Below are 13,194 nucleotides of genomic sequence, written 5' to 3' on the forward strand. Positions count from 1 at the left end.
AACTAATATAAAGTCATAAATCTACTGGGAACAAGAACCAGTATTTCGATAACAAGAATAGATGGCACAGACTATATTTATGCATAAAAATTGGCAAATCCACTAATTCTTTCAGGAGCACTTTATACACACCAATAAAATATTGAGCACTGTGATTTGCTTGTGGTTGTAACCTCTTCTCGCAGATCAGTATTCCAGTGCGCTCACGGGAAGAATGCATCCCTCTGGACGCAGGTGTGACCTGGCGATATCTCAGTGTCAGAAGAAGACCATCCTGTGAGTATCAGCTGCACCCCAGTAAAAGACTGGAACGGACAGCAAAACCAGATGTGAACAGCAACAACCTGATAGCTGCCATCACCACAATGCAAGCATTACCTTAGTGTCGACGGAGAGAATGACTGCGACATGCAGCCAATAGAGCCAAGGCCTGGGTACAAAAACGAACTTAATATACATAGTAATACATCACAAACATTGATCAGAGATGGCAGAAGTACAACACGTCCTTACTAACAATGGTACAGAAGTATATCAGAGGCTGATCTCGGGTATAAAAATATGATACTCTGTGGATGAAAGTAGAAGTGCTGACTTAAACTTGCATTACTCTTTACAAGAACAAAGTAAAACTAGATGGCTTTTGAGAAGATACTCAGAACATAAAAAGTACTGAATACCAGCAGACTGTTTTCAAAGTAGAAAGTCTATTCTGACCCTATTGCCATATATATTAATGACAAAATAGATCGAATTGAAGACATTAATGAATATGCTTTACACATGGCAAACAACGTGCACTATGATCAGGTCAGTATCGTTTTGCATAGGTCCCAATCCTTCTTTTTAGAATGAAACCTCTGACCCCTTTGTTGCTGCTATAAGACCGACCTGACCCACCAAGAGGGAATAAAAACAGTTCCAAACTGTGGAAAATAATAATATTGGAGTACACCGTAACACAATACTTGTACACGAGAGTAAATAGATACATTTCAAACACTGAAAAAGCAATCGCTTTAGCTCCAAGACAATCCCTCAAATCAAGCTAATACTACGAGGCTGGATGCCCAGATCAAAGTGCACAGCTGAAGGCTACTTATTGAGAACAGAATCTCATCTCAACTGATCTCTGCTGTAGTAGCATACACAAAGCGTGTATCAACATAAGTTTGAATCATATCCTTAGATCAGGATGATGTGACACACAGAGACGCTGGTGATGAAAGCACATTATCGACTTATGATATACAAGAACACAATTAACAATAACAGTTCAGATTCAGGATACAGATCTTTGTATATCGACTCGTCATATTTGGATGACCAGAGCCATGCAGTCAACAACAGACTATCACCTGACCACAAGTTTGACAGTGGGCTGTTCGGCAGATTAATTGACCGCGAACACATCGACTGGGAACAGATGGTCAAGAAGGAAATGAAGACGCGAGCCGCCCACCCCCGATTTAGACAGCACTCAAGCACCCAAGAGAGTGTCTACACACCTCACCCCTCAGCAAGGATCGCCTGCGAGGACGGAGGGATCTGTGACGGGACCTGCACTCGCAAGGAGGCTCCGAGCAGAACGTGGGGATGGCCAAGGGCTTTATATTTTATGTTGGTCATACAGACATAGCTAACAGTGTAGTCATGTCGATTAACAGTCTTAGGTCTACAGCTCCTCCAACAAGAGCAACACAATAATAGACGGGAATCATCAAAATTAGGCAATAAGAGTCTATACACACAGTGATTGAATAAATGCATTGTATAAAGTGGATAAATACCATTTAATTGCAGCCAGAATGAATGTTATGGAAGTTGTTTCTATAGTATCAGTGAGGATGATGGTGCAAGGTACTTTATTGAATCTCGATTGGGGCCAGTGGTATGCCTTGCAGAGCAGCATACAAAGACATGGCTTTGTACATAAGGAAGTTAAAAGACAAGAAAATAACAACTCCAAATGAACATCAATAGAAATAAAAAGTAAGAAAATATACATGTTAAAAACAAATGTAAGTAAACAAAATAAGATAAAGGGCAAGGAAAATTAAACATACGTATAAGATATCAGAGAGCTTGAGTTGCAACTACACTGTCTTCATACCCTCTTAGAGTCAGCTCAATCGCAGCTTTCACAAGCAACGGCACACATCAGACCAGATCAGATGTTAAAATTGAGGCATGTTGCGGAAGTAAAAGAAGTAAACTATACGTTTGATAACAAACAGCCAAAATACTGGTTGCTACACACTGGAAGGAGGGCATCAAAACACCCCGTTGGAGGCGCACCAGAGAACAGAACAATGAGGTTACACATGGAGGCCGACAGAGACCTGCAAGAGATGAATTTAGGCAACATTAATTCATATTTACACGTACAAATAAACTATCGTGATTAATTAATTTTAATAAAAATTCAAGTTAGTATTAAAGGCATAAAAAGACAGAAATGTATAATTCTTTCTTTAATAGAAATGTTTCTTCTGCCCGTAAAGTGTCCAAACCAGGATTTTCTGGATAAGCGCATTTTTAAAACATAGTCATCGTCCATGCCGGTTTCAGTTGGATTATTTGTCACAGTTGCTCCGATCAGATCGGTCTCCTCCATTTTGTAGATTATTTACAACTTTTGAATCCACATAAACACATCGGCAAAACCCGGCTTACTTTGAGCATGTGTTTTAAACAGTTCAATCCCTTTGTGAATTGTTTCCACTTGCGCCGTCCTTTAATTTCTTCATACAGCGGGAATCCAAATGAATGAATCCTGAGTCCAATAACCATCAAGGTCACTCCAATAGTGCTCCTTAATTACGCTTTCATCCTCCTTTAACAAAATACTTCACATTCATCCAGTTTGTGGGAGTAGTTGTAGCATTTTTGAGACTTTTAAACTTTAATTACCGCTGTTGCGCCCCCCCTCCCCCCTTGTGTGTGTGTGGGGGGGGGGGCAACTTCCAACAGGAGTCATTTGGGGGGGGCTCTTGGTCAAAAAAGGTTGGGAACCCCTGCTTTAGAGCTCCACATGTGTATCAATCCACCACTGAAAGTAGTCCATTCAAATTGCTCTGTTTAAAAAAGTATTAACGAGCGGTTTTTTATAAAGATTTTCCTCTGTATTTTGTTGGATGGAGTGACTCTATACTGTGTTGTTGTCCCTAAGTCACTTGTGGGGTTTTTAAGAGTCTAGACATTTTTATTTTTTATTCTTTACCTTAGAGATATTTTAGATTTCTTCTGTGTATTTGCACCTACTATAAAAGCATTGTCTCCAACCATGTCTTCAACAGTGAATCCTCAAAGTCAACAAGTTATTTCCAGTTAAAATGTTAATTCAAGAGTCTTTCGTATTATCCTGTTGCGTCAAAGGTATTATCATATTGTATCATATCGTAAATGATTGATTAGTGTCGGTTTGCCCATGAGTAAAAGATACAATTGCTGCGTAGTTAGTGAATGAGCATGAGACAGCAAGTGTGTGAGAAAGTGACTTAGTGGAGTGTGTGGGTGAGCCAGCGAGACAGCGTTTGAATGAGTGAGTGATTCATTATTATTGATGCCGTGTGTTTCCTCTCAGTGTTACTGTAAGTGTTGCTGCAATGTGTTTAACGTTGTCTGGCAGCCAAAGGTCTGCAATCCAGTATAATGGAGCATGTTGTTGCAGTAACTGGTGTAACGGTGTGAGAAGCTGCTCTCAGGAAATTCTAAGTCCCTTAAAGGTCCCCAATTATACTGTTTTTCATCAATATATCACAGGTCTCAGATATATACAGAACCTGTCTCTGATTGGCTGAAACACCAAACAGATCATTGCAGCATTACCCATAATCCCCTCTGTTTCAGCCCTGTTTCCAAAGTGCTGATTCTCTGTCTGTTACTTTAGATGAAAATAAGGAGCCCCTCCCCACACCCCTCTGAGAGAGATTTGGTTAAAAAGAACTCAATGGTGCTCTAGGAGGAGATTCAGGTGATAAGGGGGGGGTTACCTTGGTTGGTGATTGGCTAATGGCTACACAAGCCAAACAATGACATCATAAAGTGGCCAAAATCTGATCAGTGTTATGATTCGTATTAGTTTTCCCTGTTTTATTTTGTCCTGTCAAGATCTGTCTTTGGTTTCCTGTTTTATTTTGAAAAGTGTTGTCTGTTGCTTCCTGTCTCAATCTCGAGTAAAGCTGCTCCAGAGCCACTATTTCAAGCATACTACGTCATCGAGTCCCGCCGAAGTACTGAAGTGCAGCATACTTGCAATTCTCCCGAGGCCGGCGTACTTCATTTGGAGACATTTCGAGGCTGCATATGTGTAGACTCAGCGGTCTTAAAATCCCCACAATGCTTTGCGCACGGACCAATTTCCCCAAATCTGTGGCGGAAAATGTAAGGCGGGGCCTCTCGTATGACGCACACTTGCTCGCCTGTTCCACTCTTCGTTTTCCGAGGCTAGGAAGTATTCTTGCCTCGCTTCTGAAGCAAGACGCTCGGAAGACATGTGCTACCAAGCAAGCATACTTGAGATTGTGTTCCCTCCTGTTTGATTACCCGATTGTGTTCACCTTGTGCCCCTGTGTTTTCTCCTCCCTCCCCACCTGTGTCTTGTTTATGTGATTAGTCTTGTGTGCATTTAACTTCTGGTTTTTCTGTCTGTCGTTGTGAGATTCTTGACGTTGTTGGAAGGGTTTATGTTCTGAGCGACTTTATGTTTTGTCTTGCCTTGCCGATAGTTCTGGAAATAAAGGATTCCTGCTTTCAACCTATTTTCTGCATTTGGGTCCTGCTTACCTTGCCCTCCAGCCGTGACAATCAGCTCATTTTCAGACAGGTTTCTATATAAATGGATCAGGACCAAAGAGTGAGCGAATCTTTTTTTCGGTAACTTTCAGAATCTGTTTTCACAGTGGATTTTGCACAATAGGTGACCTTTCAGAGAAACTGATAAATGATTCATGGGCAAAGTTTGTCTTTTGTTACATTTAATAAAGTAATAAAGAAAGTCTATATACAATTTAAATCGATCTCAATTACAGGTTATTAGGTCACTTGTTAGACGCTTTTATCCAAAGCGACTGACATACTCAATACTGTGGGCAATCCCCACTGGAGCAATTTGGGGTGAAGTGTCTCAGGGACACAACGACATGCAGTGGGGTTTGAACCTGTGACCCACTGATCCAAACACCAACGCACAACCCACTACGCCACACGCCCCCAATTGCAGTAACAGAGCTACTTCATCCTTAAAGGATAAAATGGCTTTGCACACAGAGCACAGCTTACGTCACACACACAGTAGAGAGAATGCCAACTTGTCCCACCCATCAATTGTCTTAGGCTTTATCTAAACATCCCCACAATTAAACCAGAAAACCCCCCAGTCCTTTAACCATTTTCAAATCCACCTTTTGCCCTTCCTGAAAGGTCAATCCAAACATATCAAATCAAAATGTATTATAGCCCCAAATCACAAGAAAGGCCTCAAAGGGCTGGACAAAGCAAACCAAAGCAAAGACAAAAACAAAATACAAACGTCATAGCATACAAATTATAAAAACATTATACCTCAACATTAGTATTGCCATGATATGTCTGTTAAACACATATAGGACTAAAACTACAATTTAACCGAGTGAAAGGCAATCAGACAACATAATCTATGAATTCAATGATTCATCTCTGGCCTCCGGTAGATCTTGGCCATGGATGAAGGAGCAGGAGGATCACATGGAGCGAGACCCTCGTTCCATCACCTGACTCCTGCTCCTCGTATGGAGGAGTGTATGCAGCCTTCCTGACACTGGCAGATATGCAAAGTGGTCCAGTGAAGTGACAAAATGCCAAACTGTGTTGCTGTAATGTGGGGTGAATAACGTCAGTCCTTTGTGTGTCTTTATTATCTCACTTAAATCAGTCTCTCAAACTTTTATTTTACGCATTATAACAACACTGCAATTAATAGAGAACCGCAGTGACGCGTCCTAAAACTCGGAAGTAAGTTAGCATTTTTACCACGTCCGGTTCCTTCGACAAAAAGCAATGCAATTTCTCCATAGGATTTTGGAAAATAGTTCCAAATAAGGTCTGTGTTTGACACAAATTGAAGAGACAGATCACGTTTTGTTCTACGACATTTAATACAATGCTTCTCGTGGTTTCCTTGCGTCTCTCCATGCTTCCCTGGTGGGAGGGACTAGTCGCAGGGAAACGACGAAAGTGAGGGACGCAAGGAATCCATTTAACCGACCTGAGATGCAGCCTCAGACTCCCTCAACCAGAGGCATTCAAGTACCAACATTTGACACAGATGGATTTAACGGGCATCAGTATTCAGTAGTACCTTCGTTATTCGATCAATACCCATGGAAGTACAGAGTTTGGTACCCAACCCAAGTGAATAAGGGAGATAGCAGTTCATTTCAGTTGTATGGAATCTATTATTTAAACTGTAAAAGTTGGGCAACAAAAAGCAGAAACAATAAATAGGAGAGTGTTCATTGTTATATAAACGAATAAAAAAAAGGCAAATTTGTTCAAAATGACAGTTTCATGGTGTCCAGCTACGTCCGTTTCCTGATGCTGGATTATAGGACGGTTAGAGATCAGTGTGCCTGTGCTGTATATAAATCAAGAATGGCCTACATCATTAAAACAGCACTACAGTGCGAGGAGTTCCCCATCATAACAAGTTGTAATCCTGGTATTTATGAGTGAGGATAAAAGTGGCAACTGAGGGGAGAGAATGTACTGCTGAGCTGATTTACTATCCAGAAGAACATCCTTCATTATTGATCCTGCAGTCATACCCACATCCCTGATCTCACTCTTTCAAATCGCTCCATTTCTCAGTCTCTGTCTCTCTGAGGCGAACGCTAAGGAATGTATTTTCTACCTAAATCATCTCAGGAATAGAGCTAGATAAGCTGAGCAGATATTTGCCAATTGAGATTTAGTATGAGCAATATGTGAACTAATCTCTGAACAGTAATCCATTACATCGTTTGTCCGCCAGAGTTAGTCATTTGATCAGTATTTATACGCTTTTCCGCTGCATAGAAGAAAAAGCAATCCAATCTTAACAGATTTTTGTCAATGTCTTTCAAAATACTAATCAGCCATCTCTAGACCAATCAACCCCCTGGTTAAGGTTAGAGAGTACCCAAGGTTAAACTAACATTAGTAGAATGCCTCCTGTCTAAAAGTCAAATTTTTCCTTGACCACTAGAACCTTTTAGCAGGTTTTGGGCATAGACTGGTCACCCATTGGTTTTTGGACTACTGTTGTTTTGTTTTTTTCTCAACCAACAGCTACAACCCATTGTTTAACTAGCTTTTTAAAAGGCAACCGAACTGTTAGAATGAACTACCATGAACAGAAAACACACTTTTTTAAATTTAAATGAACCTTTGCATTGGCTTCACTTTTAAGACACGAATGTTTTGGTTTTTTTACAAAAAAAAAAAAAAAAAAATTATTTATATTTTACAGACAGAAAAAATTCCCTCAATAATTATGCAATTGTTTTTTATATGTGTTTATTTGTCCAAAATGCCAATGTATTCATTATGATTTACTTAGCTGGCTATCGGCAGAACATGCATGTTTCCTTCTAAAGTAGACCCTAAAAGAATGACCATTGAATTTGTCGCTGAAGCCACAGTGGCATCTTGGCATGTGTTGGGTCATTTGCTTATTCTAGGTCTTTATGGTTGTCATACTAAGACTTATAAGTGCTCTCTCTCCTTTACCCCTCTACTGCTTATCCGGCTGTGAGTTATCTGAACCGACTGGCTGAACTGAGCGAAACACTTGAGATCAAATCGTTAACCTGAATGTGTCACACCATCTCCATCCTTACACCAGAGCACAACTTCAACCACTACAGGGAGCTTACAACAACACACAGGGTTGGACTGGTTATAGACACAGCTGCAACTCATTTTTGTATTAGTTTTTATTTCCATGTATCTTTTCACAACATCAAAACCACATAGTCCATTGAACTACAACCAATCAAAATCTTTTAAAAAGTTATTAAAAAAAGCATTTGAGTTCTGTCAGTCATGGCAGAGACGAGTGAGCTCCACTGATGGTTACAAGGCAAAAACATGGCCGTCTTTGTGTTCTCTTAAAGATGCCACCAACTGGACTGAGTGTGGAACGAAACAGGAGCAATTGGCGTACATGCTACAATCTTTGTGGACATGGTAAATGACGTAATTTGCGTCCAGACAGGTCCATAAAGATTATAATTTGGCCTAAAATCCCCTAACTTTCACTATCCTTTTACCTCAGTTTGGGTCTCCACCAACTACTGAAATAATCAGCATCTTATCAGCATTTAAACACTTTACTATTTTTCCCCAACTTGTCTTGAACTGTGTGCGGCTGCTGTTTTGTTCTACGAGTGGCCCTACTTCATATACATGTTGTCATTTGATCCATTAGTAATAGGCTATAAAAAATCTGAATCATAGCCGCTTTAATACGAGTTGAAAATGCCAGATATAATTTGGTGATTTTCGAGACGTACTGTCTCCAGTGAACAGTCTGGTTCTTTGGCTCCAACTTCCTATGGAGCTTTAAACAAATGATTGCAGCCAGGAAATATTTCTATCACTAAAACTCAATTCTGCTGACAGCCATCGGGACCGCACACACCACGCTTGGCTTGGAGAGAAGTGTTACTGCAGTCAGTCAGGCCCTCGCTATCAGGTGGCAATCTTATCTATGCATTAATCATCTTAGAAAGGCTGAATCCTGCTGCTTCTGGTCAATACACTGCAGGTGGCTGGCAGGAGAGTGAGGCAGTGACAGAGACAGAGACAGACACAGGGCGAGGAGGAAAGGGCACGACGGTTAGGGAGAGCCGTCCCAGAGTTAAAAGGTCACGGAAAATCATCGCAGCAACACATCCAACCTGTATTCTAACAGGTGGCAATTCAGTCCGGATAATCCTCAAAAGTACAACTGGGTTCTCAAACATTACCATGGAAACTGCTGGTGCACCTCATAAAAACTATCTGACAACAGCGTGAAAGGTCTACAGGTCTGAGGCTGAGCATGTGCAATTAGTTTGAGTGTGGCTCCTAATTATTGTTATCTCGATCCGATTGGCATTACTCAGGAAAAGAAAGAGGAGTTTTTCCTAACCTTAGAAAAAAATGAATTTCTGCTGCACGTAAATGCGTTGAGTTTTTCTAAGCTTCGACTTTGTAAAAGCATTTCATTATGACCTGTCTTTACGTTAGTTGTCATAAGGCGACCTGGAGTGGTTTTAGTCATTGTGACTGGTGCAATCAAGGAGGTCAGGGGATGTAGTTTTAAGAGCGTGAAAGACATACAAATATCGTCACCATTTAACATCAAGTGTTTAATAATGTCAGCCACTATGGGACTGTATCACAACATTAAAAAAGAGAGTCTCATATACTTGGTTTTGGGAGAATTTGGTATCCTATGGTCTATCTTCTGTGTTTTTAGAACTTTGTTGTCATTGTTTTACCCTGATCTGATCTTTTCATTATCATTTTGTTATTATTTTATTAAAACAAAATATATATAATGTTGAATTTAACCTTATTTTTCGAGTGTCTCGTGCATGGTTTTAAATTATATGAAACCGAATCTATGGGTTCCATTGGTCACGGATTCTTCCTGATTTGTATGCAATGATTTGAAGAAAAAAAAAAAGCCTGGATTGATCCCAACCTGAAGGACGTTAATTACTTTAATTACAATCTCACAATTAACTGGAGTTAAGAACACACATGCGCTCATAATGGTCAGCCAGATCTCAGGTGTGGTGTCTGTATGGAACGTAAGGAATAAAATCATTATGTGCCGTAAACTTTAAATTAATAACACTGTTTTATTCTGTTCACGACATTGTCGACGCACTCCACTTCCTGTCTGGCAGACGGTGTTTGTAGCATTAGCATGTAGCTAATATTATTTTGTTTACGTGAATATAAGGAGAATGACACGTGGTGTTGCACACTAAACACACTGTCTTCAACTCTCACTTATTGACGCTGCAATACTATTATTAGGGAATGTTTAAATGACCGACAGATATTAGAAGATTGTAAAATTAACATCAGAAAATGACAGGACGTGCCTTGGACCCGCCCCCCGTCGATGCTAAGCCAATGGGAGAAGACTACAGATGATAAATATGTGAAAAACAGAAGCCGGTCTCTTTCTCATCCCCTGCGACTGGAGAGAGCAAGCTCGGCCGGGCTAACCATTTGCAAATTCATTGTATCATTGTTTTATTAACTTGTAAATAAGCTTCCTGGACTCTTTTCAGCTAATCCTAAACTCAGATCGCAGAAAACCCAACAGTAACCTGGTTTTTCACACAGGATTTTGTTTATTCTGTGGTGTGAGCTGCTGCGTCACAATTTAAGTGGCAGGCAGTAGTTTCAATAAATGATGATGGCAAGCGTCCTCCCCCAGAGTGTCTCCCTGCAGAGTCTGCCGGGAGGCTCCCCTCCGCATCAGCTGCTGCGGGCAGTGGGTGTTCTTCAACAATGTCGTGTGCAAAACGTCTGTGTGACAGTTTACTAAAAACTATAACAGAGAAACGGTCCAAAGAGAAAAAACAAGTCTTGAGTGAAACTGCTTCACAGACGTATGCAAACTGTGACAAAGAGTCATTCGCACACACTCAACTACAGCTGCATAAAAACAACTGTTGGTTATTATTTAATGTCAGGAAATAGTGAAAAATGTCCATTGCAGTTTCTCGCAGTCCAAGGTTATGTCTTTCAAAGTGTTTTTTTGTCAGATATTCACTTAAAGGTGGGGTAGGTAAGTTTGAGGAACCGGCTCGAGATACACTTGTTATATTCCATGGAATGCTCTTAACATCCCGATAGCAATGAATATCTGAAGTGCTTTGACAAAAAATACATAAAAAAATGTCATCTGTGGAAGCCTTAATACTGTAAAAAGCATGACCAATCATCTGAGCCGGCCCGGCTAAAATAACTGGATGGCCTACCTGCCTGTCAGCCTTCCATCTGTGCACAAACTTATCTCGCGCCCTCATTGGTCATGTGCGCGTTCGTGTGTGTTGGAGGAGGGGCTCTGTAAGGAAGTGGCAGATTTTCTCCGGTTGTGTATTTTCAAATTCTAGCGATCTCGAGCCGGTTTGTCAAACTTACATACCCTACCTTTAAGGTCTAAAAGTGTGTACTAAGCAAGAATGGAACACAACATGGAAGTGAAGGAAGTGCTCTGTTTATTTAAATGTGTAGTTAAATTAAAATAGTGTCCCTTGGCTGTGAAAGTTAAGATGAAGAAGTATGATTTTTAAAATGAAAGAAAAGAGAATATCTAACATAATAACCATTGCAATAATATGCTATATTTGAAGTGATATCAAAGTGTATATTGGTTAATAAGATACAAACATCATTAAAGAAATAAATGTATATAAAAAACAACATTCAACTTGATCCTCGGGCCCAATATATTGCGCCAAACAGTCAGGGGTCCGCTGTGTCAGTGTTCTTGGTGTCAGCTTGGTGTGTCCGGTGCCTAACATACCGTAAACAAGTGACATACGTGAGACAATGGCTTCAATCCTTGATGGAAGCAAATGTGTGGTTTTCTTCCGCCTGACACCAACCCCCTTGCTGTCCATCAAAACCTCTGACGCTTCTTCTCAAAGGCGCGTAGCGGCTTTTTTGGCTGCTCTCTTAGGGCAATGTCCACAGATCTTCTGTGCACAAAAATAAAATGTTCTTACAGAAGGGACATGTCCTTTTTGTAAGACCCCTGGGCATGATTAACACGGATTACATAACAAACGAAGACAGACTGACAAACACAGGAAGTAGAGAGTACAAGTCAGGCAATCAGGATAAGCCGAAAGCGCGTGACCATAAAAGAATAGAGATAGATATTAAGAGAGCTAAGATAGGGAGATAGGGGGAGATAGGTGGAGTTTGGCTCTTAAAAGGGTGCCGTTGGTTTTAGATGGTGTGATCAGTTGTAATGAGGTTGTGGTGTGGGTACGGGAGCTGCAGGAGAGAAACAGAAAAGGAATTATGTGTGAGCTAAGCTTTTTGCGAGATACATTCAGATGCATAGATATATAGGGTGAGATACATAGACATATTAGATTAGAACGACAAGAAGCGTAGATAGGGGAGAGTAGGGAGATAGGTAGATCTGGCTCACTATAAAGCACCATGTGTTTTAGAGGTGTATCAGTGTATGGGTTTGGGTGGACAGAGCGCAGAGAGAACAGAAACAACAAAAAAAGGGAAATGATCGCTAATTAGTCAAACAGCTGTGGTGTAAATGGCACATTGAGTATTTCAACTACAGTTATATCAGACTGTACGCATTTACGTTGTGCCTGTGTCACCAACAACCATGACGGGACTGAGTAGCTCGGGCCTCCCCTTTCAATACATATTAAGAATGTCACGGTTCTCTAGCCTTACTCTCCGTCACCCGTAAAGTCAAAAGCCGACTAAGATACAACGAACATCACCACTTTAATCCACGCGTAACTTTTTCCGACTATCGAGCCGTAATAAAGACAAATATTTTTCAACACAACCACTACTGATGCTGATATACATAGTGATGCTATCACTTTAGGTTAAGAGAGCTTATGGTGTGAACGTTTGTTTGTAGCTAGCTAGTCTAGCCGGCGCTGCTAAGCAATAATTTACACACACTTAATGCTGCTTGCTGTAAATAAAGAGGCGAAAGCATTTCTCAGACTTAGGTAAGCAGTAATCATATCTAAGGAGTTGAACCATGGGTTCGAGGGTAAGAGCGCCTAATAATAAAGCTCCAAGTTATGAAATCTAATTCAAGAGAGCATTGTACCTAAGTCTCTTTTAGTGACCTCTATAACTACTTTTGTCATAGGGATGTATTCCACGCAATGCCGGAGCAGCGTTTGCCAATAGAGTTGTTCTCTGAATTATGGTAATGAATCAGCCTGCACCTCGATTAGAGCGAGTCATAAAATATCAACACATTTCCTATTATCATTGACACGATACCACTCTTAAATAACCTAAGTAATCTCTAACGGACAAGAAACAAAAAACATATATCATCTGCCATTAAAAATGCAGAAGAAGTTTAAACATCTAACATGATAAATAATAAGATACAAAAATAGATATCTTAAACCAATCACAATAAATCAAATGGCGAAA

The 13,194-nt window shown here is 40.4% G+C and overlaps 1 protein-coding gene and 1 long non-coding RNA gene across 2 annotated transcripts in view; one reads left to right on the forward strand and one right to left on the reverse strand.

The window, feature by feature from the left end:
* LOC104963948 (uncharacterized) overlaps positions 1-2,277 on the forward strand; it is a 21,489-nt gene extending 19,212 nt beyond the window's left edge. Inside the window, exon 3 of the long non-coding RNA XR_800365.1 lies at positions 2,267-2,277. This is a non-coding gene — a long non-coding RNA (uncharacterized lncRNA). The remainder of the gene's footprint in view (positions 1-2,266) is intronic.
* The window catches only part of rab27b (RAB27B, member RAS oncogene family), a 69,951-nt gene that overhangs the window by 54,144 nt on the left and 2,613 nt on the right, over positions 1-13,194 (reverse strand). The window lies entirely within an intron of this gene.

This window comes from Notothenia coriiceps, unplaced genomic scaffold, assembly GCF_000735185.1.
Source record: "Notothenia coriiceps isolate Sejong01 unplaced genomic scaffold, NC01 NC01_scaffold00036514, whole genome shotgun sequence".
In the NCBI taxonomy this organism is placed as follows: Eukaryota; Metazoa; Chordata; class Actinopteri; order Perciformes; family Nototheniidae; genus Notothenia; species Notothenia coriiceps.